This window comes from Pteronotus mesoamericanus, unplaced genomic scaffold (assembly GCF_021234165.1).
Source record: "Pteronotus mesoamericanus isolate MK-2021 breed Mesoamerican mustached bat unplaced genomic scaffold, CSHL_Meso_final contig_75, whole genome shotgun sequence".
NCBI classification, from domain to species: domain Eukaryota; kingdom Metazoa; phylum Chordata; class Mammalia; order Chiroptera; family Mormoopidae; genus Pteronotus; species Pteronotus mesoamericanus.
Genome location: NW_026555249.1, coordinates 5,670,350 through 5,697,666, shown reverse-complemented (window position 1 = coordinate 5,697,666; position 27,317 = coordinate 5,670,350). Strand labels below are relative to the sequence as shown.

The 27,317-nt window shown below is 46.8% G+C and overlaps 1 protein-coding gene across 1 annotated transcript in view; it reads left to right on the top strand.

Moving 5' to 3' along the window:
• ADAMTS12 (ADAM metallopeptidase with thrombospondin type 1 motif 12) overlaps positions 1-27,317 on the top strand; it is a 230,100-nt gene that overhangs the window by 7,957 nt on the left and 194,826 nt on the right. The gene's annotated exons all lie outside the window — the stretch shown is intronic.

Genomic DNA, 27,317 nt, shown 5'->3' with positions numbered 1-27,317 from the left:
TTCACAGGGCGGCAAGCTTAGGCGATGCTGGCTCTCAGCCTCCTACCACTCAGAGGTAGGAGCCTGGAGGTGGCATCGGGGAAGCACTGTCCTGTGCAGCAGGACATCTGCTTCGCATTGGTGTGGCTCAGGGCCGGCATATGTTTTGCTTCAGATGTGGTCATCCTGCTGGTGGTGGTTGTGTTCTCTGGGAACTGTCTCTAATTTGAAGTCCGTTTAGTCTCCCTCAGAGCAGACTCAGATGGTTGCAACCTGAAGACCCAAGAAAGGTCACCCATGACAAGCGGTGGGATGACCACCTTCCCGCCCTGGGCTCCGGTCCCCACTCCCTGAAGGCTGTTGTAGATGGAGTTAGCCTGGGTCTCAGCTGGTGGCTCTCCCTCTGTCCGCCTCAGCCACTTGCATCGGCCCTTTCCGCGCATCACTTTTATAACTTTGAAGTTATGGAATTTATGTCTTTGGAACGGTGTAGTTGATTTGTTCCACTCTTGGTTCTTTGATGGAGAAACTCTATTCTTTAACCAATTAACCTCAGAACTCATCCTTAGTGGGAACTGTGACCTGTGAAGGTCTCAGTGGGTGGCTTTGGATCTGCTTTTGCCAGGACCTACAGGACTGGTTCTAGGTTGGGTAGTTGTTAGTATTTCAGTTCAGATTTTTGCACTGTAGGATAGTCTAAACTCTTAGACTCCACTCTTGTGCCTGATACAACTTGAGGTTCAGGCTCATTATGGGGTACTCCACTTCTACCAAGGGCTTGGTTTAGGTATCTACCACCTAGACTGTACCTGAGTCAGTAAAGAAATATTTTAAGTTCTTGTTTGCAGTGAGGGACAGTCTTTCCCAGCTCATGCTTTATTAAAATAAATACGGTTCCGGCTCTTCCCCAAACCCCAGCCTCAATCCCAGCCTTGCTGGGGAATTCAGCCCGATCCCTTGGCCATGGCTCGCTCCAGGGACAGCCCTTCAGCCTCAGCTCCCACTCTCCTCTCCTTTCTGTCCCCTGTTGGCACACTGAGACCTCCTGTCTTGTTTTGAGCTCAACTGTGGATTACAGTTTTGAAAGACGTATTATTTTAGTTTCAAGTTCAACTTTTTATTTTGAGATAGTTGGAAATTCATATGCAGGTGTCAGAACTAAAACAGAGAGGTCCCATGTACCCTTGGCCCATCCCCCTCCCCCCCACCAATGGTAACATTTTGCAAAAATTACTCTATCATATCGGAGCCAGGGTTTGGACATTAATATAGTCATGATGCCCAACATGTCCATCACAACCCCTCTTGTTGTCCTTTTGTAGTCACCGATTTCCTTCCTGCCTCCATCCCCTCCTTATGATTACATTTTATATTTAAGTTCATGATCCATTTTGAGTTAATTTTTGTATAAGTTGTGAGACTGAAGTAGAGGTTCATTTCCTTCCTTCCTTCCTTTTGCCTGTGGATGTCCAATTGCTCCAGCACCATTAAAAAAAAAAAAGGCTACCTTCCATCCTTTGAACTGTTTCTGTACTTGTCCATATCAGTTGGGCATAGTTTTGTAAATCTATTTCTGAATTTTATGTTCTATTCCACCAATAGGATCTACATTACTATAGCTATACAACTAGTCTTGAAATCAGGTAGACTGATTCTTCGCATTTTATTCTTCTTTTTCAAAAACTGGGTTAGTAATTCTAGCTCATTTGCATTTCCATATAAATTTTCGAATAATATGACTACAAAAATCTTACTGGGATTTTGATAGGAATTACATTAAACCTATATATTAACTTGGGTCAAGGGAAGATTGATATTTGCTATAATTAACCTTCCAATCCATGGATGGACATGGTTGGTCTCTTCCAGTTGTGCCCATGAGACCTATTTAGATTGACTGATGGGACCGAAAGGTCTATGAAGCTTGGTCTTCTCTCCTTCCAAAGGTGATGATTATATAGCCTCTTAAGGAAAAATTATAAATCCCACTCTGATAGCATTTCTCACAGGAAATTTCCCAGGGAGCAGTGAGAACCACTATGTGGGCATTTTCAGATTCAGATTTCAGATTCCTACTAAATTCAGGAGCACAAAGAAGCAAATATTAACTAATGGAATTCTGTGGTGGTGGCCAAAATGGTGGAAAAAAATTAGATCCAAATCACTGAATGATTTTTCCAAAAGAACCAATCCACTGGGATTATTTTGGAGCCTTTCACACATAATTGGACAATTAATAGATGATTATAAAGAAAAAAGGCACTAAAATCCAAATGAGTTTCTTTCCTTTCTGTAAGCACATAAGCTGGCTGACTTCAGGTTCATTTGTTCATGTGCCATAACTCACGAATGCTCACTGAGGGTGGTCCTAGTCAGAAGGATAATGGTTGGACTGGAGTCTGTTGGCAGAACCAAGTCTTGGCGCCAGATGGAAAAGGCCCCTTTTTGTGACCCTTTAGCCGACGGTGGAGCACCCTTTTTGTAATTTGTCTGCCTGAGGGGGGGGTGCCTTCTAAAATTCATCTGTCTGAAGGAGGCGCCTTTTAGAATTTCACCTGTCTCCGCTGCATGCTTTCTTTGCACAAATATTGGTTACTACAGTAGTGACGCAGGCCCCTACGCACGGGATTTGACCTGGCTCTGTGACACCCGGATGACGTGGGAACACAAAAGTCCATCGCCAGCATGTCTCCCAAAGCCTGAGGGAGTCCGTTTCAAATACCAGTGTGGAGAGGTGGGGTGTCCGTGTACATTAATAACAGATCCCTTTCCATTGAGCTGCAGCAAGATGTGACCAATTCCCTCTCCCACTCTCTCCTTTGGTTCAAAGTGAAGAACAAGTTTGTGTCTATTTCTTGATACCATTGGGTCTTTGCTTCTGATCTCCAGTGAACCACTCCTTGGGCTGAATGCAAAGGAGGAGACCTTCTGCAGAAGACAAGTACACACAGACTCAGATCTGATAAATACGGATAGAGGAGGAACACTTCTCCCATACAAACACCCAAATTCGCAATGCAACTTTTCTGCTGAAATGTATATCCAATGGCCATGTTGGATGGCAACGCTTGTCTCCTTGTATAACCATCCTTACTTTGACCTGAAAATTGAAATTTTTGTCACCAGAACAAATGGAAGACATGCTTCCAAAAGAACTTTAGTCTTCCTTCTTTCAGGGTGCAGGGCACTACGAAACTTTAGATAGCTTTCCAGCTTTTAACCAACAAGGTATCATTTTTTTGCTAGAATATGCTCTTGCAACAATTTTAACTCTTCAGATTGTATCAGGTGCTAACTTTCAGAAGTGCAAGAATTAAGTGTTCACAGTGTTTTGCAGTGTCAATTCTACACATGAGATTAGTGATACTGAGAAATGCCGTTTGGTGGCGCCTCTGTTGAGACAGATGTGTGTTAGACCACATGACTCCCTGTCCTTGGTCCCTCTTCCCTACAATCAGAGAGTGTCACCATGTCTGCCCTCTTGTTCTTGAACTCTGGCTGCAGGCTGGGGCCTTGTGTCTGAGGAATAAATTCTGCGGGCGGAGCCCAGTGGGGAAGCTCTCCCAGTGGGAAAGCTCACCCGGCGTGGCCTCCCGCCTCGCTCCCCGATCTGGGAGTTCAGGGCACATTGGCAGGAAATGCTCATTTGAGCTGTGGGATGCCTGTGTGTCAGGGTCTGTTGTTCCTCACCCCGGGGGAGGGAAAGAACTGCTCTGTGTATCTCCAAATGCTGCTCCCAGGCTGAAGAATGCACCCTGACCCCTGGCCTTCGCGGATTGCCTGCTAACACCCATGCTCAGCTCACTCCGATGTGAAACTGGGGCGTGGCTTCCGGGTGGTGGGAGAGTGGGCCCGTCGCTATCACGGCTTTGTGTTACAAGCTCATAAATGTGAGTGGCTTTCCCCCCTCCCGCTCTTTTCATCTTTCTGCTTACTTTTACATTCATTGCGTTCATTTTGTGAGTTCTCAGCACGATGGGTTGGAAGTGAGAGAGAGAACTGAAGGACCTGTACTTGGAGAAGCAGCACTATTTTCTTTCTTTGTTGGCTCGAGTTAAGGACTTTCCCTGTGGCCCTGGCAGGGTGCATGAGAAGGAAAGACCCTCAGCTGTTACGGGAGACGAGAGGCCAGTGCTCTGTTTATTGGTCAGCTAATCACTTGGCTTGCAGGCCCGCACCGCTGCCTCCTGGAGACGTTGCTGCCTTCGCCTGCTCTTCCGTGGAGACATGACTTTGAGTCGCATTTCTCTTTTCATTGCAGACGTTGGAGATTAGGTTTCCAGAGTCTGCCATTATTTATGTTTTAACATTTCTCCTCTTTTTTTGATGCAGCGTAAGTTGTATGTCCAGGGAACTTAAATACTGGCTTTTAGAAAGGTCTAGTTCCTTTCAAAAATGTCTCCAGTGACTGACAGATACTAATAAAGACTTTGAGAAGTGAGAACCGGAGACCTGGGTTTTTGCCTTGGTAATTAAAAGAACGTTTTACTCGGTTGTTGGAGATGATCTTTGAGTGTGACGGGACTGATTTATTTTTGACTGGAATGACCCCCCTTGTCTCCTTGACTCTGTGATTTGAAGGGACTGGGTCCTTGCTGCCAACTGTGTGGCCCGTGGACTAGCAGCCTGGCATCACCTGGGAGCTTGTTAGAAATGCAGGCTCTATGATTCTACCCAGACCTGCTGAATCAGAGCCTAAATTTTAACAAGATCCCCAGGTGACTTGTACGTGCATTAAAATTTGACAAACGTTGGCTCATCCAACCCAGAGACACTAATTCTGTTTGAGTACAGCCTTTTACATGTTCCATTTCTTTGGTTCCCAGGCACCTAATGATGATTAGAAACAGTTGTGGGGCGGGGGCTAATGCTGCTGTTCTAATTAGCGTTGATGGGCAAAAGAGATAATGTGATCCAGAGAAAAGACTGCAAAAATCCATGGGAACTCGGGAGCCAAATAAAGTAGGTTATAGTGGCCAGATGTACCTACTGTCATTCTTTGCTACTTTTCTGTCCTCTGCAGTGTTTGGTTGTGTTAGAACCCATGTCCTTGGCATGGACAGCCGTGGCAGCTTCTGGTGGCGCTCAGCTTCTTTAACCCGCGTCTCTGTGGTGAGTGTGCTAAGCAGCACTGTCTTGTTTCAGAGTCTTCATCCAAGCTGGGAAGAGGCGGGCTTTCTGGGCCCCTGGTAGGCTGGCACAGACACTGTTTAGACTTCATTGCTCCCCCCAAAGGGACAGAGCCTTGGGGATGCTAGGTTTGGGTTAAGATTGAGGGGACCTTGATGTTTATATGTATTTCCTTACGAGATTGCAAGTGTGAAGTTTCTCAGGACGTTAATGAAAGTCTAGGTATAAAAGGGCAATGGCGAAGTAAGAGAGAGGATTCCTTCTCGGGTCTGGCTGGCAGTGTACCCCATGGACGACAGGGGCAGGAGATGTGGCCTCTGCTCCTGGGCCGGGGCCACCTCACCTCCTTTATGTTCTACATCCTTGACTGAGTACGTTGGGGATTTGGGGGGGGGCATGCATGTGCTAGTCTATCCACTTTATCAGCTGTTTGTGAACCCTGCAGTGGTTCTGTGTGCCTTCTTCATGGATGGTACCTGGTTATTTGCTTTTCCAATAGTCAAACACAGAAAAATCTTCCTCCAAACACATTTGAAAACATGGACCTTCTGAGATTTCCTAGTGGCATATGTTGTTTGATTTTCTTACTTCCCTCCTTGAGATATGTCAGGCGTTCATGTGCAAAGAGTGGCTTTTGTCCCTCAGTGTTTCCTACTGGCCCCAGCTTCTCTGACTTTGAGAGCGCGTGTCCCCATTTACATGTGTCTCCATGGTTCTGTGGTGACCTTGGGGGGAAGGACAGTTAGCAATTCTGAGGCGCAGATTCATCGAAGTTACCACATTTCATGCTAATGGTCCCATTGGATGTCACTGACTTCCCCTTTCCCTAAGCCAGCCACCCACCACCCTGTTTACAAGAACGATTTTTCTCGGAAATTTTTTCCCCACTTAATTGATTTCTGGTGTGACCCTAAGGAGTGAGTCACACAATTTAAAAATGCACAGCTTCTGTGTGCTCTGACTGGGTCATCAGATGCGCTATCTTTCTTCCAAGCAGGCTTCCTTTCTTCTAGCTGGTCTTTGTTTCTTCTATTTAAGTTTGCAATTAAATGTCTCTTTCTGATCCCCCAACATTCTCAGCTTATCTCCAATGACTGATTATTTGTCCCTGGCTTGTGGGTTTTTTGGGCTTTCTCTTTGGCTTTCCTTTCTCTTTCTTGCTCTTACTGTGTTTTAATGATTTTTTTTAACCATTCTTTTTTATAGCACATCTGCAGAAGCACCGCATGAGGTTAAACTATTAGCTTAAAAAGGCTTATTCAACTTCTATAACTTATAAGTTATTTAATTTATATAACTTACATATATCTAATATATTTATGTGTTTTATAAGATATACTATTTTACAAACATCTATTTAACTTCTAGAACTTATACGTTATTTAAGTTATATAGTTTGTATGTTTCTTATCTCTTTTCTGACTTTGGCTTGGCTTGACAGGGGAGGAACACTGGAAATGGGCTGCTCGTAGCAGAGCTTCCAGACAAGTGGGGGTTTATTGCAGGTACAGGAGCAGCCGTGTGTGTGTGTGTGTGTGTGTGTGTGTGTGTGTGTTGGGGTGGGGGCAGGGAGCTACCTATTATGGAATAAGTCAACAGAAAGGGACTTTTTCTGAAATGGTGACTTAGAAGAAATGGGTGAAATCACAGTTCCAATTTAAGAGAATAAAAACGTCCTTGTGTGTCACCATTTGAAACTGCGGTGGGGCAGAGGGTGCGACTGAGCTTGGGGGCTGGGTGGGGCACCCGTGCAGTGCCCCTTCTGAGTGGGGTTTCTTTTCTGTCTGGAAGACTCTGAGGGCACCTGCGTTGGCCAAGGACCCCGAAAGAGTTTGGGATCTACTGATAGGTGCTTCCTCTGGCAAGAATGAGCTCGTTTACTACTTAATTTTGTTTATATTAAACTGTTTCAATAAAGATATAAGCAGGTTTTTCTTCCTGTTTCATCTTTAGCACCGTCCACTGTGGTTTAGGCTTTTAGTCTTCAGAAGAGTTGGACCTGGAGTTGAGAGACTTTACTTTCTGTCTGACTGTTCCCCGCTAGCAAGGGTTCTCAGGAAGGCAAGTCCCGTTATACCTCGAGGTCCCAGCTTCCTCATCTGGGACATGAAGTGAGCGATTTCTGCTATCTCAGCAAACCCAGAAACTCCAACACTCTGAGCAGCTGGCAGTAGAGGCATATACTATCATGAGGTGGTGTGTGCAAATGCAGGATTTTAATTCATGGATGGGTAAAAACATCTCTTTAAAAATTGAATCTAAAAAACTAAAGTGTCAGAAAATGTTCAAGTGAGAAATAGTGTTGTAGACCAAGTTGTACAGCGGTGGGTATTTATATTTTCTATGTTGTGGAAATGGATGGGTTGCAGAAGGATGATGCTGATATTAGAGTTTTTCTTGTGATAAGTTTTTAGAAAAAAAAATTTATTGATTTGGGGGGGGGGAGAGAGAGAGAGAGAGAGAGAGAAACATGGATTTGTTATTCCACTTAGTTATGCATTCATTGGTTGATTCTTGTGTGTGCCCTGACCGGGGATCGAGCCTGTCATTTTGGTGTATCGGGACGATGCTCTAACCAACTGAGCTACCTCGCCAGGGCCTCTTGTGATAATTTCCTCTAGAAATTGATGAGAGGCATGTAGTGTTTGGAGCCTGAGTGGGTTCTTGGCTTAGGTAGATTATAGTCATTAGCTCTGCAACTGTGGGCGAATTATCTCTGAAATTATAAAAGGAGGCTAGTCTAATACTTATTTTATTGGTTGGTTGTGAGGATTAAATAGGATATCGACTATGTAACACTGTGCCTTGAACAGAGTAAATGTTCTAGAAACTAGCCATTATTATTAACATTATTGCTACAATTGCAGAATAACCAGAAGGTTTAATGTCCTGAAGAAAATGTCTTCTAATGTTCAATAAAAAATTTTGTTTATTCACATTTATCTGCAGTGCCCTAGAATTGACATATACTTTATTCTTTATTCTTTTTTGGACAAAATAACTTTAAATTTTCAATGATTTCTTTTTTCATAATCGAATACATTTTTTCTACCTTAACCTTGGCATTTAAAGTTTTCTCTCCTCTGACCCATCTTCTCCTTTATCACTGATTCAGGGCAATAACATTTTTTCATCAGGTAATACCTTCACCTGCTACAAAGTACAAGGTTCAAAAGGGCTTATGACTCATGTGCACAGGCCCGGGGGTGGGCGAGCCAGGGCAGCCCCGTGGGGGAACTGCGAGACGGTGGTGTGGCTGGGGAGCGGAGAGCGAGCTAGTCTTCTTTCTCTTTCTAATTAATAAATATTTAGGGGGAAAGACATTGAAACTAGGGAAACATGTCTTCCTCATAAGCTTTCAATTCACCCATTCACTTAGTGATGCCAGGAGGAGCTCGTGTCCATACGAATACATCCCTGTTTATCGTGATGCTCGATTTCTCAGTTTGGCCAGTGGAAGCCCTTCAGTCCGGCTCCTGTGTCCTTTTGGCTTGTCCCTTCATTATCTGAGCATTCTGTGGCTTCTGGGTACAACGCGACGTTCTAGGCTCACCCCGTACTTCCCCAGCTCTAGAGGCCGTCATTTCTTTAAGCAGCTCCTTGCCCCGTCTCCTGGAGAGTGGTGTCTAGAAGCAAAGGTCTGGGCCCTAGATGCGCCACTGCTGTTGGGTGTTGCTGCGCCAGGCCCTCGCAACGGAAGCGATGCGTGTGCATGCCTGCACACGTGTAAGTCCAAGCGTGCAACTGCGTCTGGGGTTATTAGTATCTCTGTCTCCATACGGAAGGTTGTGGAGGCAATTTCTACACCAATATGTTTAAGTCCGGCCCAACATTAGAGCATTCATTCTAGTTTTCTTTCTTTCCACAATTTGTAAAAAACATCTCCGATGGTGAGGGAACTGCCTCCTGTTATCCTTAGCCTGTTTACTCATTTGGTCCACCCCCGCTTGCAGCCAATACCCCGTGGCTGTCCTTTCTACAACTACCCCCTCTCTTGCCTAAATGCCTGTGTCTCCTCAGCTGGGCTCCTGCGTTTTCTGCTGGCACTCTGGCGCCTCATGCAAACGCCCTCTGGCCCCTGCCCAGGCTCTTACTCTCATGCCAGATCACTGGGCTTTTGTGCCCTGGAGAGGCTGTTTCCCTGTGGGCTTCTTAGAGCCCAGGCTCTGAAATGCTGCGTCACTGGCGCGGCAACAAGGATGCCTTTCCCGTCTGGTTTGAGTCCTGGGCGCCCTTCCCCTGCATCACGTCTCCTCCTAGGCAGGTAACATTTCCACTCTGCTCCACCTGGGCTCCCCCTGCATCCCCACCCCGCACCTCCCTACCCAAACCCCATACAGATGCCTACGGGGCCCTGAAGGGCTTAGAGCTGAATTGTTCGGAAGAGGAGAGGAGAGAGAGAGAGTGGGGAGAGGAAAGGGGACCTTGTCTGGCTGGTCAGCAGATGCCCTTTTAATTCAGACGTTCTGTGAACACATGCTGGGCTGGGGACAGATTCCCTGCTCTCTCTTGGTGTTTCTTGAGTGCCCACGAAGCCTGGCTCTGCCTTTGGTGGCTGTCCTTGCCTTCGTATCTGCCTTTGTGTCCCCTACCTCACTGCTGCCGCCACTCTTGGGGTGATGCCCAGCGTCCTGGTGTCCGAGGGCGTTCTGTGCTTACAGGTGTCCTCCGCGGGGCCTCTGCTCCAGCTTGCAGAGAGAGGACTTAGCTGGAGAGGCCGCCCCAGTGCCTGGCAGCATGCCTGCTTCCTAGTTCCCTGTGTTTTTTCAGCTGCCCCTAGAGTTTTCTCAATCGTTCTTTATGCAGCACTATGAATCTTAAGTAAACTTTATGCTAGTTTCAGAGTGGAAAGGTCTGCTTCAAAGTTGCAGTGCACACCACTCCTGTTTTAAATTCCTTTTGCTCTAAAAAGCTTTCATGAAGCAGAGATGTACTTTTGTTAACCCTCCCTTTGTGGGTAGGTACAGCTCTGTCAGTTTATTTCCAGCGGAACCATCCCCAAAACACTTAGTTTTACTATCAATTCAGCTGTATAATATGAAGTACATCTCTCGGGAAAGCACCTTGTAAATGCATGGAAGCATTAGAAAGGATGAATGGAAATCAGCAACCTGAGATGGAGGTCTGGGTGGAATGGGATGGGAGGGTACATTGCATGTCTGTCCTAGGATTACCAAGTATTTTCCTTCTCTCGGGAGTTACTGATGACCATTTCCAATGACCTGTTGGGCCTGTGTACCGAGATGTCCTAACAGAGTAAAATCACAGTCCTCCCGTCCTGGAGACTGAGGAGGCGGCGCTGAGAGACAGTTAAGGAGGCCTGCCTGAGGCTTCTCCGATGCACCGTGGTGTTAGTTCTGGTGGCCTGGGTACCCAGCCGGGCGGGCAGGGCGACCGTGGAGTCAGAAAGAGGATGGTGTTCAGCAAGTGAAGAGGTGTCAGGGTCTGGAATGTCATGGGCAGCATGAGGGAGTGGGGGTGGGGAGTGGGGGTGGAGGGCAGAAACCACAGTGGATTACATGGAAGAGTCAGTAGGAGGAAATTAAGCTCCAAAAGTAGACACCTCTTTTTGAAGAAAAGAAAACTATAGGTCAGTGGATAGAGAGAAACAAAGGGTTACTTTTTCTTTTGGGAAGCTGGGAGAGGCTTGAGAGAAGCCAGGGGAAGCAGAAGTTAACCCTACAGAGAGTAGTTGGTGAACCAAGGGCCCCAAGGAAGAGGGTCCAAGACCCAGAGGACAGGGAGGAGCCTTTGCTTTAGATGGGATTTTTTAAAAGGTGTGACTTGTATAAAGACTTTTGGGGGTGTCCGTGCTTTGGTACATTTTCTAGTGAAAAGAAGGCAATGGTGGGGCGTGAAACATGGGTCTGAGGTGTTCTGCTTGGATCCGGGGCATCCGGCTTGGGTCCGAGGTACCCGGTGCAGGTCCGGACTAGCCAGCCAGGCACTGCACTGTGGCGTGCGTGCTCACGGGGCACAACTCAGGTGCTGGGGTCCCCAGGAGCAGGCAGAGGGCGTTCAGGACCGGGCCTGGGGTGCAGGTGGGCCAGCGCAATGCCCACCACCAGCGAGTGTCTGGCCCACTTGTGCTCACTCAGGGAGGGTGGCAGGGAAGGTGGGCGAAGATGCAGAGAAGCGTCAGGTTCGGGCACAGGAAGTGAAGGGGTCCCCAGCAGGCCTGTAAGGGCTGTGAGTGTCAGGCCCTGGCTGAGGAGTCTGCAGTTTGGGGTGAAACTCCAGTGCTGGCGTGCGAGCCAAGAAACTGTGCTGAAGGCCAGCCACGGAGCCTGGGCGAGCGTGACAGGACTGTGTGAGGACGCAGCTCAGCTTAGCAGGCGTGGAAGGCTCTAGCTTCCTGAATCTCTGCATTAAGCCGCGGGTCTTGGTAGCAGGGGGGCCTGAGGCTGACACACTCACTGGCTGGATCAGAAACTGAACGGAGGCCGAGTCTGCTGGCTGAAGATCGTTCCTTCCCTGCTGGCTGGCCTCCGTCTCACAGGACGGAAGACCAGGGCTGCCATCTTACTACAACTACAGCTGTTTCTGCTGCAGTACTCAACCGGGTGTGCCAGGCGCGGTTATAGGCTCTTTACTTCTGGATTTCATTTAACCTTCACTGCAACTCTGTGAGGCGGTACTGCTGTTACGGCCTTGCTGTTCTCTTGCTTAACAGAGAAGTTGAGTACGGTGCCCAAGTTTCCACAACTGGTACGTGCTGAGTTGTGAGTAAATCCAGGCTGCTGGATCTCCTGAACTGAGCTCTTAAAATGTCTTGGTATCCATCGTCGATTCCAGGGTGGAATGAAGAAACTGAGGCAAGGGAGGGCGTAGGAAACCTGCCCTATTCACAGCTAGTGAGGGGAGAGGAATTTGGACGCACGCACGCAGTGGGATCCTAGAGCCCCGCCCAGATGTTGTTCTGTCCTTCTATTAGCTCTTACGAGGAGGGAGGTAAAGAAATGAAATAGGCTGTGCCTGCTAATCCTGTGATTGCTGGACCTAGATCATGCTGCTTTGGAAAACCTTAGAGAAAATACACGCAAGCAAACGGCCCTCCCGGGCCCGTACTCCCTCCCCCAGGTTTGGTGCCTTTCTCTCAGGGAGCCACCTAGGCTTTGTCCACTGATGTCAGGGAACGGCGAGTTAGCAGGTTCACTTAGAAAAAGTCATCGTTTCATCTAAGGACCTTTAGGAAAGTGGCTTTGCAAAGTGCCAAAGCCATCTTTTTGTAGTGTCTTTTCCCCCTACCACGCTAGTCACTTTATTCTACCCTATTAAAACATGAAATTTTCTTATTCCCCTTTCATGAAACTACCAAGCAAAATACTGTCATTTGTTTACAGTGAATATAAACAGTAGGATGGACAAATGCACGGGAGCAGGATAAGTTAGTGTGTTTCTATTGCTGCGTTTCAGTACATCGCTCTATACAACCTTTTTGAATGGGTGAGATGCATAGAGGCAGGGGTGGAGAGAGCACAATATTCTCGGGAGTTTTGAAGCGACACAGTCAAATCTAGGAGGTAAGAAGCTTGACTTTCCCAAGCATGGACGCCCTCTATTCTGTCCACTTTCCTCATCATGGGACGTAGACCCCCATTGTCTTGTTCCCTCCCAGATTGGAGACCGGGTGGGGGGAGGGGTGTCAATCACACATTAGGCCAGGAAGGGAGATTGTCTTGGGATCCTCTGAGGAAAGAAAAGCACCTTGTGTCTGAGTGACACAAAAATGCTAGACTTGGGAAGAGCAAGCTGCCTAACAATAGCACACAGCAAAGTTCTGATCTAAAGCGGGGGTCACCTGTTGTGCAACCCCCCTGCATGGATTAGCCGGTAAAAGATGCTTGGAATTTGGATGAATGATCTAGGCTGTTAAATAGTTCATACTTCTTACATTACCAGGCTCTGTTTGGACTTAGTCCTCACTAGATCCCTGCAAGATAGATATTATCATCAACTCCCATTTATAGGCAAGGACATTGAAGCATAAATAAGTCAAGTGACTTTCTGAAGGGCACACACATAGAGAGGAAATTAAGCAAGTTTACTTCCCATTCCTGTGGTCTTAATCGCCGTATCATTGTGCCGTTTTTTTAAATCACAGAAGGGTCAAGTTTGAAAAGACCTGTTTTAGGAGCTTCACTTTCTAAATGAGGGACCTGCCGTCGAGGAAGTTTGGACTCAAAAGAATGAATGTCAGTGGGATGTTTCAAGTCTGGTTGCTTTTTCAGTCAGAAAAAGGGGGAGTTACTGCAACCAGCCTATCATTTTCCAGTTTTCAGTCAGTTGTCTGGTCTCGGGACACATTTTCTCTGAGGATATGACCTTTCTGATTTCAAGGTCAGCTCTTCCTTCCTCATGTCCTCCTACCCACTTCTATCCCTTCGTCCCCTTCCCAGGCCTCTTCTCCATCTTTCCGTTCTTTCTTTCTTCCTCCCTCCTCTCCACGGTTATTTCTACTTCTCTAATATCTCTATGTTCTATGCTTCTTAGTCTTCATTTAGATTTTCTTTCCTTTTCTCCCCTTCTCTTCATTTTTCTATTAGGTTTTTTTCTTTTTTGTCCTCTGACCCCATTGAGTCTGGCTGATGAGCTCTAAGAAACTATATAGTTGCCATGTTCCTTGTGACCGAATATTTTTAATCCGTTACACTTTTGAAAGAGTGCTTCATATTTTCTGAATTTGTGCAGTGGCCGTAGACACCCGAGTGAGCCTCCGCATGACGTTGGAGGAACGTCTGTGTGAGCATTTCTGTGGTGATGTCGTGGAGAGCAATTAAAAGGCTTTGGCATTTTTCATGACAGTTCTTCCTTTAGAAAATCTGAGAGATGTTAAACAGAACCACAAATCCTAATTTAATTGTGACATTTTAATGTTCTTAGTTAAGTACAGTTTTTATATGGCACTCTCTATTGTATACAACTTTTAAACTTCTTAAAAGCAAGTTTTCTGAAAGGCAAGCCTTGCTCAATAGGAAATCTGTTTCTCTGGTAAAAAGTTACAAATGAGGTTTCTTTCCCTAATGAATTCTCAGTGGTGTTTGGATCACTGGACCTGTTCACTGAGTAACGGTGTAATTGAATCCAGATACTCACTGCCGTTGAACTGTCTCCTTGCTGGCGTTATTATTTATCATACCAACACATTCTTTTAAGCTTCTTTCTCTAAATAATCATACCCTGCAAGAAGTCCCAAGCAGAAAAGCCACTGCCGATGCTGGAGAGCTAACGGGAAGAGCTTTGCCTCCGCCCAGGACTCCCATGCAGCTGGAAACAAAAGCATTCCCAGCCCTACAGCGTCAGATTCCTGCGAGAAATGGATGCTTCTCCAGAATTTCTTGGGGGACCCAAGCGGTCGATTGTCAAAGGCAATTTGTTTATTTGTGAGGGTGGGGTGAGCAGAGCTCTTCTGGTGACCTTCTTGTGATACGTATTTGACGGAATCCAAGGGAAATGGGCTCTCCCCAGCCCTGTTCGCCCGGGCGTCTGGGCCCCTTGTAGTCCTGCTGCTTCTGCCTCCACAACGTAGCTCAGGTCCTTCTGGTCCCCCCATACTCACCCCCACTCTAGTCCAGGCCCCCCATCTCTTACCTGGTCTCGTCCCTGTTTCCCTTGCCTCTATGTGATACATTCTACACAGAAAGCTAGAGCGACCTTGTAGGAACAAAAATCGGGTCTCGCTTGGTGCACTCCCAGCCCTCCGGTGGCTACCCGTTGTTCTGGGGATCGAATCCAGGCTGCTGCAGAGGCCAGCATGGTCTCCTTCTCCAGGCTCCGGCTCCTCCACACCCCCCACACCCACTGGTCCTCAGGCTTCGGCCGCCCTGCCTGCTCTGATATGTCGGTTGCTGCTGTATTTGGCCAGAACATTCTTTAGATCATCTGGGTCCTTCTTGTCCTTCAGTTCTTTGCTTACTTATCACCTCCCCTGAGGGTCAGCCGAGCATTGCGAGTCAGGGTCAGCCCCGCTTTGTTATTCTCCTTTCCGTTCCCTGTTTCTTTCCTCCCCAGGGCGCTCTGTAATCTGTGCTTCCTTGTTGCCTTTAAACCCCTCGGCTGCCACCGGCTGCCACCGGCATGGAAGGCCTCCCCAGAGCAGCGGATTCCCTCTTACTCACTTTTGTTCTGTTCTATCTGTAATCTCTGGTGAATATTCAGTAAGATTTATTGAGTGAACTTGCTTCTGGTCTCCCAGGTTGTCCAGCTGACTTTCATCCTCTCCTCCCGGAACTTTTCTGTGCCACCACTATTTAGGTATTTGCATTGTAAAACAGAACGTTTGGAGACGGCTGGTACCTGCACAGGGAGCGAGTCACCCATGGGACAGTGTTGAGGTTGGTTTAGGGGAGGGACGATTTCTACAGCTGGAGGGGCTGCCTGGCCGCCGGGAAGCCATCCCAGATTGGCACCACGCGCTCCTCTAGGCTGAGCAGGTCTCCTCGTGGCAGGTGAACTCTCCTCTCCCAACCACAGCTGGCATGGCCAGCGTCTTCCCTTGCGTTCTCTCGGCTTTCTCACGTGGGAGAATGCTTTGTGACAGCTTAGTGTGGATGTAGACTTTAAGAAAACAAAAAACAAAGCCACAAATATTTATGTCTGTACTGAGCTTCCATAGCACCTCTCTCTCATTTGGGTCTCTGCATAAACTGCCCAGATGGATAGAGAGATAGATAAATAGACAGATAGATAATGGGTGGATATTATCCTCTGTTTGATTATAAATTTTATCCAAACATGGGGAAAACCTTACACTGCTCTGCATTTCCCAGTCCTGAGAATATTGCGTGTGTTTAATCTCTCTAAGCCTCAGTTATCTTAACTCTATTGTAAAATGGGGAAATAGCACAGATTTTGAAAAGTTACTGTAAGGACTGGAGATAGTGTTTGACAAGTGCTAACCTGGCACTGTGGCTCTTAGTCAATGAACTAATTTGGGGGGCTGTGCGGTCTTCTTTTATTAATACTTATTAATACTTATGGTGGCCCCCGCTGGGGACAGAGCAGACTAGACGTGGTGCTGCCTTTGTGGAGCCTGTGGCCCTGAGAACTTACGGATGGGGCTCCCCGCCACCTGGTAACTGCATAGCCTGGGACACATAACTTCTCTGCGTCTCAGTTTCCTCTGTTCTGAAAAACAGAATAGACGCCATAGGTGGTCCTGAGAATTAAAGGGACTGAAAAATGTTTAGCACCATTCATGGGTTATGGAAAGCGGTGAAGTGATAGCGACATATTTATATTCCATTGATGTTACTTGTCTTTATTCCACTGATATTTTTCTGCTTTGTATTGGTCCCCTTCCCTGCAAGTGCCACCTGGCACTTAACTGTTCCCAAAGACCAATCTGGTCATCTTGAGTGCCACTAAAGCCTCTCAGCCTTTTCCTTGTGACCTGAATATGTATTTTTAAGCAAGCATTTGAAAGGAGAATTCTTGGCCAACAGCAGCATGTGTGTATGACTGTTGGAACATGGTTTCTTAATCCTCCAAGGAAATGGTGACATCTGTCCTAAATTTCGATTTGCTCTTGGACTTTGGGTGAACCGTGGGTATGTGTGTGTGGGGAGTTGGTTAAGAGGCGTTGGTCGATCTGACTTGGGGGGGCGGAGCTTTACCCTTCTGCCCCCCCGACCCAGGGTTTTGTGGGGCAGACAGGGTCCCTGCCCTCTGGAATGCCCGCCAAGAGTTCAGAGACGGTCAAGGGTTCCTGAGTGAGGACAGAGTCACTCCCTGACACATACCTGGCAGTGAGCTCCGTGTTAAGTACGCGGCTTTGCAGGAAAGCCTTCCTCTGCTTCTCGGAAATGCTGAGAACTTGTTTTAAAAATAACCTGTATTGTTTTTTCTAAATATAAAAGTAACAAACATTATTGTAGAATATTTGAAACATTCATAAAAATACTGAAGAGAAGACTGAAATTCTCTCCTTATTCCACCACTTTTGAGCTTAAGACCAGTGAAGCTGCTTTCTGTAACAATTTATGAACAAAAAAGTCAGTAGTACTCTGTGACCCCAGGCATACTTGGAACTTATTGGAACAGGGTTTTTGTGAACAGAAATTTTATGTCTTCTCCTTCGCCATCACACCCTTCTTTAGTTATTCATTGTTATCCCCTCACACTAGTCTATGTGCCTTTCCACAGTCATGAGGCAGTGGCTCACATCTTACTTTATTCATGGTGACTTTTTTTTGTAGTTCTTGTATTCTGGAAGATCTCTTAGAAACAAATGTGTTCCTGGAATCGGTGCTAAAAAGAGGACTGTATTGACTAACTTATAAAAAAGGAAGAAGAAAAGGTTCACCAAAGAGTGGGGAAATAAGCTAGCGGCTTTTTTCCCCTTCATGTTTTGATGTTGGACCAGTTTCTCTGCCCGGTTTGTCTGGTCTCTGCCTCCCACGGTTGTCTCACTCTGGTGCTGTGTGAGAGTCCGAGGGAGTGAGCCTTATATTTATATTGAGATAAAAGGAGGCAAAGTTGTATTTAAAGAGGGGGCAGTCCAGCTCTTTGGTAAACCATCATTTGAAATAAGCAAACGTTGTATCATTGCCCCCAAATTAAAGGGAAGACACCACCATCCCTCCAATGCTCAGTGGAAATTTTCTTTCTGAGCATGTGCCCTTCCAAGAGATAGATACTGACCATGTTATTTGGGTTACAAAGTTTTTAATGCATAGCATGTCGGCCGGCATGCCATTTGAATGGAATGCAACTTAAACAAGAGAGGAAGTTCCATTCTGTTTGAGAGAATTCCAACCATATTGATTGCTTTTGTTTTTCATATTGTAATTTTGAATAGATGTACAGTGCCCATGCCCATCACCTTTCTCTCCCCTCACAAAATATTTATTTATTCATTAGGTCAATATCTTTGCAAAAAACACAGTCAGGTAGGAACCTCGTGGAGGGCAGATGAGGAAACTGAGGCGTCATGGGCTGCTGGATTTTGGCGACGCTCACACAGCAAGTCCGGGGCACTGCCTAGAACTGGACCAGAGATCCCACTTCCTGTTTCATTGCCCGTCCACCAGCCTGCAGACCCTCCCACAGAGTCCCAGCTTTTGCCTTGAGAAAGCAAATTGCAGATACTCTTTTCCTCTCCTTCTCTTTGAACCTTTGCAGATCATTCCAGCCACAGGTCACACACGGCAGAGTGGACGGTCGGTTGCCTAGACGCTGAGCCTGACAACCGCAGAACGGGCGCGGTGCTCAGAAGGCGGGGAGCTGTCTTGGTACCGGCCACCCTTCAGGGACCCTGCCTCCTTGTGTTATCATTCTGGGGAGGGCTCCTCCTGGGTGTCAGGAGGCACTTGGGAGGACCCGCCCACCTGTAGCTTTTGCGATGGCCTGGGCCATGGGGCAGGGCTGTCTTCGCTGTCTCTGTCACCTGGAGTTTCCCGCTTGGGGAGCTGTTCATTTGCCGTGGCACTATATTTTGTTTCCTGTGGTAGTCATGGTGAAAGTAGCCAGAATAAAAAGGAGGTACTGAAGGGGTCAGCTTAATGGGCACCCATCATTCTATGGACCCTGCGAGCAGCACAGTAAACGTGGGCCACGCAAGCGCTTGCCTTGCGGGTGCTTTCTCCCACGTGGTTTAGGGTGTGGGGAGTCATCCAAGATGAGGACCGACCAGAGGTGGAGACAGGGCCTTTGGCTGGAACCAATGGTGTGCCTCTTGCTGTTAGTTACTTAATATGCAGTAAGTCCAGCAAAATATTTGCCTTTGGCTGCTAGACCGCTGTGTGGGCTGATTAGAGAGGAATCTCTCACAGGAAAGCTTGACTTAAGGTCCTTGTTGATGTTGGCTGGGCAGGTAAATCCCTTCATTTAAGAGGCCAGGTAATGGAGTGGGTTTAGTGATGGATTCTGGAGCCAGAGTGTTGGATGGGAGGCCCAGGTCTGCCCCTTTCTCATAGTTGGACTTGGGACAAGATATTCGATCTCCGCCTGCCCCAACTTATGTGGATTTAATAATAGCTATTTTATTGGGTACAGGTTCAATGGGTTAATATGAGTATGTGTGTGCTTAAAAGACTGTCTGGGACATAGTAAATATTATCTATTGTTTTCTATTATTATTGAAGTTTTACTCGTTCTGATTTTGGGTGTGTCCTGCCTGAATTATGTGTGTGCGCATGGATGTGCACTTCGTAAGACAAGAGTCTGTTTGTAGCATAGCCACAATGGACATCATTTAAAAAATATGTTTATTGATTTTAGAGAGAGAAAAAGGGGAGGGAGAGAGAGAGAGAGAGAAAGAGAGAGAGAGAGAAAGAGAGAGAAACATCAATTGGTTGCTTCCCATACATGTCGTGACTGGGGATCGAAACTGAAACCTAGATGTGTGCCCTGAAAGGTTGGGGGGAATGGAACCCCCAACCTTTTGGTGTGTGGGATGATGCTCCAACCAGCTGAGCCACACTGGCCAGTGCTACAATGAAATCATTTTGAAAATAAAATTTTGTCAGGAACTAGAGACCTCAAGCCAGCAACTGCCCGCAGTTACAGTATCGGCTTTCTTTGTAGAAGCTGATGAAAAAGCAGAATTCTTTAACAACTGGCTTTAAAGTCGTTAGAACCACCCTGACCCTAGACCCTTTTTTTGGTTCTCTATCAACCACCTGCTTTCTTGGTTGGTGGAGGTGGTGGGGGGCGGTGCTGCCCGTTTTCTTTCTTTCTTTTTTTCGATTACCTTCTCTTTTGAAAATAAGTATGGCCATGTGATCGGGCTGGCCTTATGCAAACGGGATCCAGATCAAATCTGCATCCCAGTTGTCCTGTCCCTTTTAGCCACTCATCCCTTCCTGTCACCCTTTCCCTCTGCCTAACAAGGGGCTCAGAGCAGCACGGTGGCTCCAGGAGCCCCATTTGGGCCATTTCACTCAGGCCTGCCCTTCCTCATAGATCCTTCATCTTCCTCCCTAAGTGCCCCACTCCTTCGGCTCCTCGAATCCACCAAAGCCTTAATCGATAGGATGGCCAGAAATGGCTGCCTCGCCTTTTTCCTGATTCCGATTTCTCCCCAGTGACCCTGGCCTCTCTTCCAGTCTGGGACGTCTCGCCTACCTCCCTTCATGTGCCAGGGTTTGGGACGCTTGTGTTTGGTTGAGCCAGAGGCATGGGCTGACTGAGGAGGTGGGGGAGGGGGCTCTCCGAGTGTCACTGAGGAGCCTTGAGGCAGGCTGTTGCCCTCCATCAAAGGGTCTGGGTTTGTCACTGGTGCCAAATGGATGCCTCAAGGCAGAGAGGCCGAACTCTTTTAGAACAGAGGGAAGCTGGTTGACTCTTTTAGAACAGAGGGAAGCTGGTTGACGTTAGAGCGGAACTGGAGGGCCGTTCTTAAGGGAGGCTTTGTGCGTGGTGACCATGGTTGCTTAGTTCAGTGGAATCTGTTCACAGCTGTATAGAGGAATTGTTTCCAGGGAACGAGTTCAAGGGAACAGAGAGGCCCTGGCAGGAATTAATTATTAAGGCCCATGGGGGTTAAAGAAGGCAGGGGCGGCCTGGAGGCCAGGGGTCAGATCCTCCTTCCATGCAGTTCTTGGGAAATCACTCCTGGACTTCCAGGCGGAATTAGCAGTTGAGGGGAGGAGGTGTGGCGGGAAGGTAGTTGTGCGCTGCTTTGGGAAGGTGGGGAGGGAAGGTCCTGGCTGCGTGAGAAGAAAAGAGGAATGGATCACTTTTCCTGGAAGCTTTAAGAAAGAGCAGTGAATTTAAAGCACACAATGAAAGATCATACCTGGCCGAGGCCTTGTTAGGCAGGCAGGGCAGGATGTGTGATCTCTGAGACCAAGTTGTGCAGAGGCCTGAGAGTTTCCTGATTGTTATGTTCCTGGAGGGCTAGCTCGGAGAAGCCCAGCTCATAGGGGTGGTTCGTTTAATGGGTTCTTCTCCCATCATCGGAAGGCTCTAGCTGAACAATCCGTGCCATTTGTTGATGTCATTGCGCCTCAACAATTTTGTGATGAAAAGGATTTTAAGATGGAATGAATGACACATGCTGGAGTGGACACGTTCGGAGCAGCGTGGTTAGTGCCAGTGGCTGATGTCACCAGGGCTCACAGAAAGCACGGCCCTTTCTCTACTGCCACCCCTGCCAAGTGAAGAGGAATTCCGGGCTCCAGAAGAAGCTGATGAATGAGAGATCCGTGATAACAATGCATGGGCCAAATGGCTGTTCAGGACAGGATCTTCTGAGACAGACCCTTTTTTAAATCTCTTCCCACCAACATCTTGAGTCACTGCATCATGCCATCCTCCAGAGGATGGCACAGCCACTTTGGGTTCTCAGTCCAGTCCACATCCACATTTCTCACCTTTCTCTACCCGGAGTAGACTGCCAACAGAAGGTGTTAAGAAAACTGGCTTACTAAATGGAGAAGAATAAAACTAGAGAGTTTTATACAAACCTCGCCCCTAGGAAGACTAAGGACTGGAATGTGAAAGATAAAAATATGAAGCCAAGAGAAGAAAATACTGGATAATATTTTAGTACCTTAATGGTGCGAAATAGTCCTTAATAAAGATGTCAGTAAAGCACGAATTATAAAGCAAAATATTGGTGAATGCAGTTATAAAACATTAAGTATTTCTGAGTCAACAGAAAAACATCATATTGGAAGATACCAGAAGAGTCTGCTGTCTAAAAAGTATAAGGGCTTTCTAGAAATTAATAAGGAAAAGAAAAAAAAAAAGAGAGAAACCTAATGGAAAACTTGGCAAAGTATATGAGCAGGCAGTTCATAAAAGGAGAAACCCAGTTGGTTAATAAATACAGGGAGTGACACTCAAAGTCACTGATTCAGAGAAATGCAGATTAAAAGAACTAGATAACACTTTATGCCTGAGAGAGGGACAAAGAGGAGGACGTTGGTAATGTCTGTCAGATCTTGGAAGAAGCAGAAAGCAGAAACCCTCACACAGGGGAGTGCCCTGATGTGACCGTTTGAGATTGCAATCTGACAGCCCATGGTTGGATTAAGTATTCATAACCCTATGACCCACCCATCCTACTGCTGGGTAGAGACCCTGGAGGAGTTCTTCCAGGATCAGGAGGAAACATCGATGAGGGACGCTTACCACAGTGCTTGTTTTGCTACCAGGGCACTGAAATCCAACTGAGAAAACTGCGTGCATAAAATGTAGTGCATACACGCAATGAAATACTCTGCAGCAGTCAGAGGGAACTCACCAGGTCTACCCACAGCAAATGGCTAGGTCTTAAGATAGATCTGAGTAAAAACAAATCAATACATAGCATGGCATATATAGCACAACACTATTGATATAAATTAAACTACACACACAAAACAAGAACATAGATATTTTGGGGGGGCCATATACAAATTCAAGGATACACCTTAATAACAAGCAACAGTTTGCCTCTACATGAAGGGGAATAAGAGAGAGGAATGGAGATAAAAGGAAATTCGCTGAAGTATTAGTTTTCTGTTGCTAAAATGCATGATTGCAAACTTAGCACCTTTGAGACAACACTCATCAATCGATAACCCCACAGTCTGTAGGTGAGAAATCGGGCAAAGCTTGTCTGGGTGCTCTGCTGAGGGAGACATGGCTGAAATCAGGGTATTAGGGTCTCACCTGGAGGCTGTGGGAAAGTCTGTCTCTAAGCCCCCTTCCTTGAGGCTGTAGGACGGAGGCCCCATTCCCTTGCTGGCTGTAAGCCAGGGACACTGGCCGCTCCCGGGAGCTGCCCGCGTTCCTTGCCACGGGGCCCCCTCTGTCTCCAACCCGGCAGTGACACATCAGATCCTCTCATGCTCCCAATCGGTCTTCCCCTGTGACAGGCCAGAGACGGTTCTCTGCTTTTAAAGGACTCATCTGATTAGATCATGGCCACTCTGATCATCTCCTTAGGTTTAAGGTCATCTAACTCTCGACCTTAATTACCGCAGCAAAATCCCTTCACAGCGGCACCTAGATTCCATGGGGTGCCTGGGGGTAGCTGTGCAGGGGCAGGGCCATCTCTGACGCCCACCTGCCACGCTGCCCCAGGGAAGCCCTTTCAGAGTCCTTGACCTCCAGGACAGGGCTTCACATTGGCTCATTAGTTTGTGCAGTTAACATTCCTCACCTGCGAAGACATCATCCTCATCCTAACTCTTGGCTTGGTCTGAGGGGTAACTATATCATAGAACTCACCAGGAGGGCCCTGATCTTGGCGTCAACGTAATGAGCTGGATGTAGCCTTGCTATACAAGCAGCCAACTTACGCTTATCTTGCTGAAGTCAGTGTTCTAAACCCCGTGATTAGGCGAGTGACTTGACTGTGTGAGGGTGCCTCATACGTCCCCAACAGCCTGCCAAGTGTAGCAGGTGCATTCCCCCAAGATGGGGGTGATGTTGCTCAGCACCAGCTTTGATGAATTAGCTTTTTGGTTACATTTTCCATGTCCTGCTAGCCTGGGGCTATTTTCCTGGCCTCCTGGCCCAGGCTTCTCTGCATCAACTTCTCCCAGTGCTTTGCTTGGCATCAGAAATGCAGCCTCCTGACGGTGCCGAAGAAAGGTCCTGCCTGAGGTGGCAAGGCTTCCTGCTGACTTCACTCTCAAGAGTTGTCAAGCAAGCGTAACATCTGCCCATCTCTGTTTCTGCAAAGCAGTCCCTGTGGGAATGCATAGAGTAGAAAAGAGGGGGAAAGGAAAGCACTTGAGGCAGCCAGAGTGATTTGAGAATCCTTCCTTTTATCTCCATTTATTCTAAAAGGGGCATCAGGGATAACACTACCGTATGCTATTCCTTTTCATTGTTCTTGTGCCTTTTAAGAGTGATGGATGAGAATAAAAATGCACATGGAAATCAAAGAAAAAGCCCTTTGCCATTCAGACTTTGAACTTCACATTTTCAATTAATTTCTGCTGGTCGTAAGGAACACCTACACAGCTCTGTATGTCTGATACAGTATATTTCCATGCCCCCACCATGGCTTCAATTAAAGCAGCTCTATTTTTAACTATTTTATATGTATCTGTCTGGGTGACCATTCCTTTAAACCCTCCCGCCAGCATGCAGCTTTCATTTTTAACTGTCTTCTTTTATTTCATAGCTCCTTAAATTCACAAGGTAATTTTTGCAAGCAACAGAATACAATAATTGAATGTTTTTATAGCTGGAGTTGTGTGAAATGATGTACATTGTTTTTGTAAATGGTCAGCTAGTCGATATTTCAGTCTTTGCAGGCCATGTGGCCTTTAATACCAGTACTCAGTTCTCCTGGTACAGTGTGAAGGCAGCCACAGGTGATACATAAATAAGTGGGCGTGACTACGTTCCAATAAAACACAGGTTTTGTTCTTCACAAAAACAGGGGGTCCATGGACTATAGTTTGCCAATCCCTGAATTATATCATTTAATTCTCATAAGAACCTGATAGATAAAAGCTGTTATTATTATTATCCCCATTTAACAGATGTGGAAACTAAAGTCCAGAGAGTTAACTACTTTGTTTAATGTCACAGAGCTAAGAAGTAGAAAAGCTGGGTTTGGCTTTTCCCATGTGTCTCCAGAATACAGCTCTTATTCCTTAAGCTATAAATTCTCCCGACTACCACTAAAGAAATAATTTATAAAAAAATATTTGGGTCTCATGTTCAATTACTGTGGATTGACAGGGAAGTATAATCTTCCTGACCTGTAAGTACACAGTTCTAGCTGTATCTGTTCATCCATTTCTTCAACATACGTAAGACCCTCCCTTGCTCCTACCTCCCTATGAGACATCCCTGCTTGATGGTGGTCAAGGGTAGGGTGCCATCGGCGCGGATGCCACAAGTGCTGCTCAGGGCCGCTCGTCAGCCTCGAGCTGCCTCCTGGCGGCTGGGAGTGGGGCCGGGTCTTCAAGAGCGGAGTGCTGCGTACAGTTCCAGAGGCTTTAATTGCTATGGATGACTGAGAGCCATTTAATGCCCACCAATTCTGTGAGTTACTAAGGATTAGTAGATTTTTGTATTCATAACTTAAAATGAATGAGTTAATGGGGCTTTTTATGGCCTCTAATTTGGTATCTCACGAAGGAACGCAGGTGCCCTGTACTGCCCGGCAGTGGGGGGCCCTGCCGTCCCAGCTCCGGTGGCTGCAGCTCTGCATGTTTCAGACAAAAGCATCTTACTGGTTCATCGCCAGGGTGGTACCCAGCTGCGTGTTTTCGTTTGCTTCTATGCTTGCTTTTTATTTTACCAAACTGTGTTTATTATTAATTTAGTTTGTTATTTGTTTTGTCGTTCATCAAATAATGAGTCAGGAATGTTTTCGATGCTATGTTTTCAAACAGTGAGGTGCAAATTGGATTACCCAGACAGTATTGCTCAAACTTTTGTGAATCATCTCCTCCACAGTTGCTAGCAGTGTTATCCCTCTTTTTTTTCATTAAAAAACTTTTTTAAAATGGCAGAGTTAGGTAAACTGTGAACCTGTTGTCCCCACTTAGTAGATGGCCGTGGAAAAAAGGTTCGGTTCCATGGCTCAGACGGGAAAGGCTGTTTCTTTCCTGCGCTCACTGTTGTGATGCTTATCGAGAGGCATAAATCGAATATAAACATCTAGAAGAGAAGTAGAAAAACCAATTTATTTCTTGACTTCCCTTGGAAATGTCTCTAACTCTTATCAGTAACATATGTTTAGGGATATACAGGTGAAAATATCATGTATTTTCATCTTTCTTGATCTTAAAAGGGCTTTTTTATTTAAACACGCCCCTAACTGCACTTAGCAGGCAAATGATAGGCCCAGCCCATTCAGGTGTGGCCGGGGGAGGGCCTGTCCCCGTGTGGCAGTGTTTTCTCGAGCCTGTTTGCAGCATGACCTGCTCAGCCTCATCGTCCCCTGGAACCAGTCTGAGCCGCGTCTGGCGCGCTCCTCCGGTCACATAGGCGGGGCCGCGGTGCCGGAAGTGCTCCGGCCGCCTTCTGCAGCAGTGGAGCTGGGACCCGTCTGGGGCAGGATTGCTTGCAGTTCAGCCCAGCTTTCTTTCCCATTTCTGAAGAATTGCCATGTAATCAATGATTGCTGCTTTCTCAGTCATAAGTGGTGGAGCAAAACCCATGCATCTTAAAATCACCCGTTGGCCATTATCTAGTCTCTCTGTGCACAAAACCAAAAATAATTACGATCACATACAAATTTTAATAAGGGTCAAATAGTTTTAAACAATTAGTGAAGAGCTTTGTACTTTCTTTTAAAGCTTCTTTTGGTTGTGTGTGGCATTTTATACACAAATCTGCTACGTTCATTGCTCTGGCTGTCTATCAGCTGAAAGCATTCCAAGTTTGGACATCGCTGTCAATACTCCTGTCCAGGGAAATGATTTATCTAGTTTAGTTTCCCTCCCCGAAGAGTGTGGGCCCACAGTGCATTCATAGGCGCCACTAGACTCCTGACCACCACTGGCTCCTTTTGGGTATTCTGTGCCCTTGCATGTGGCCAGGAGGGCTTGTCTGGAATTTCAGTAGGTGACTTGAGTGTTCGCATAGATAAGGAGGTTTTCAGCAGGCTTTGTGAGGTCCTCTTTGGGGATCTCCTCAAGACTAAACTCTTGGATCATTTGATTGGCAGAAAGGTTATACAAACTGGATCTTTGGTTGGGCACAGAGGAGACCACTCTAGCTTTCCTGGGAACACTACTAGGATTTGCTTGGTAGCTCCTCTAACATATAACTTCCAAATCTTAGTTGCCCATTCCCGTAAGTTTGCGTCTCACTCACATTCCAGCCCAGTCTGGGTCGCCGTCTCTTCTGGATGGCTCTCCCCAAGAAATGGCTCCCCCTCCAGGGGTCACTCAAGAATCCGGGTCCCTCATCATGCGGCCTTGCCATGTTAGAGTCCTTTACTTCCCACCCTTCTGAAAAGGTATCAAGATGGGAGCTGAGGATCCCTTAGGAGCTTTTATGGGCCAGGTCAGGAAGTGTCATCCTAGCCATAACTGTGTCACTTAACAGAGCAAGGGATGCTGGGAAGTGTCTCGTGGGCCCAGAAGGAGGATATGGGATTGGTGAACACTGAGGCAGGCTCAGTCACAAATAACGTCACAGTCACCTTTGGGGTGAGCGAGTGATGACTAGGAGGGATATGAGCAAAGCTTCTGAATTGGCAAAAATATTCCATTTTTTGATTTTGGTGGTGATTAGCCTGCTATATGCTTTGTGTACAAATTCATTGAGTTGCCCACTTAAGGTGTGCGTGTGTGTGTACG